This window comes from Lipotes vexillifer, unplaced genomic scaffold (genome assembly GCF_000442215.2).
Source record: "Lipotes vexillifer unplaced genomic scaffold, Lipotes_vexillifer_v1.1 scaffold311, whole genome shotgun sequence".
Lineage (NCBI taxonomy): Eukaryota > Metazoa > Chordata > Mammalia > Artiodactyla > Lipotidae > Lipotes > Lipotes vexillifer.
The window spans coordinates 7,846,769-7,848,623 of NW_006791012.1; the positions used below are offsets into that span (position 1 = coordinate 7,846,769).

Here is a 1,855-nt window from a genome sequence, read left to right on the forward strand (position 1 = left end):
TTTCCCTGGCACTACAAGCCAGCTCTGTCCAGAATCCGAGGAGGGCTGTCTCAGGGTTCCAAGGGATTTTACAGCCCAGGATGGAAGCCGCTGCCAGAGCCTTGGGGCATAAGATGTGGCATGTTCGCCCACAACTCTTGCCAGTGAAGGTGACTTTCTGTGCTGCAGAGGGACTTAAATGAGGGCCCAGAGCCCCAGCCCCTGGTCAGCTGCCCCCCCTCCATGGCCTTGGACAAAATGGGAGCGCCGGCATGTGGCTAATAAGTCAGGCTCTCTGGGCCCGTGATGTAGTGTGCTGGGTATCAGATGAGGGCTAGCAAAAAGGTGTTTTTAGGTGTGCCAACAACTGATCCTTTGCCTGTGAGTAACTCACTGTCTTCTGACACCATCTGGTTTCACCCAGGCTGTGAAGCCCGGTGTGGTGTCCCATACCCTGGAACACCCTACGTGGATTATTCACCAAATGTCCCATGCCTCCCGGGCAGCGACTGGTAGGTCTGCTGCAACTCCTGGGTGTTTGTTTCCTGGGTGCAAATTCTTCTGCCCGTTGCTGATTTGGGGATACTGACCCCCTCCCTCAGGTAAAATTGTTCCTGGCCGTACCTGTAATTGGCTCGTTCCCCTTAGGAGTCAGTCATGAATGACTTGGTCTGAAATTAAAGGCCCAGAGGGAGGATTACCATCCTCATCACAGAGCAAGCCGACGGGTGGGTGGGGTTCCGATTTTACCGCAGTCTTGCCTTGGTGGCCTGAAGGTCTCTGTTCCTTGAGGGAGCGTTGAGGGACCTGGAAGGAAGGGTGGGAGGTGTGCCTTTGAGGGGAAGGAGGCCTGCTGGTTGGGACAAGAAGGGAAAGGAGGGTGGGTTTGGCCCCCAAGGGAAGGACAGGAAGGCTCTCATTCCCGCTGTGGTTGCAGTGTTTGTTCAGCTGAAAGCAGCCCCACTCGGTTGACTACCTGGTGAGTGATTTTGCCCAAGCTGACAGCTGCTCCAACACATTTCACCTACAAGTCCTGACAAAGCGGGGTGTTCTTTTGGGGCTGTTGTTGCTGCAGCAGGCGTTTGGAAGAATCTGGAAGAAAGGGGCTGCAAAGGGCGACCTTGAAGCAGTCTCTGTGCCTTCCCTCTTGCCAACCCTCTAGCTCTTTGGGTTTATGAGAAATTGGGCCCCTCCCTTTCAAACATCCATTGTGCTCTCAATAAGGGGACTGGAAATAAAATCATGGTGTGTGTTTATGGTTCTGGAAGAATCCCTGGAATGAGCATCGTCATGTTTGAGTCTCCCCTTGCGAATAACCTTGTGAAGAGCCAGGGGAGCGGGTATCTGAAACCCAGAGTGCTAAAGGGCGCGTCTGGTCTCACACAGCTTCAGGGGTAAACTTCGGATTTGCACCCAGGCCTCTGCAGCCCTGGCCCTCCTCCCATCCACAGCCTGCCCACAGGGCAAACAGCAGGGCTTGGGAGGCGCTGGGGCCGGGAAGCTGTGTGCCATTGCTCACTGGTAGGGGAAGCAGGTGATAGGGATTAGTTTGATCTTTGAGAGTTTGCAGGGACCAAAATGTGCCAGACATTCAGCTTTTGTATATAATTTCAAGAATTTATTGCCATAGTCCCAAAGCACCAGGGGCAGTGTTAACTTGGAGGAGCTTCTCAGTAAATACCTCAGGTACGTTTCCCAGGGAGCAGCAGTACCTGTTTCTTGCGTTTATCCCTCAAAGCTGAGTGAAGGCTTTGAGGAGGAGGGCTTGGGGGAGACAGGCATGGAGAACTTTTTTTTTTTTTTTTTTTTTTTTTGTTGCGGTCCGCGGGCCTCTCCCTGTTGTGGCCTCTCCCGTTGCGGAGCACAGGCTCCGGAC

At 53.6% G+C, this 1,855-nt stretch overlaps 1 protein-coding gene across 6 annotated transcripts in view; it reads left to right on the forward strand.

Annotated features, from left to right (window-relative positions):
* Nucleotides 1-1,855, forward strand: part of BCL11A (BCL11 transcription factor A) — a 99,615-nt gene that overhangs the window by 46,397 nt on the left and 51,363 nt on the right. The gene's annotated exons all lie outside the window — the stretch shown is intronic.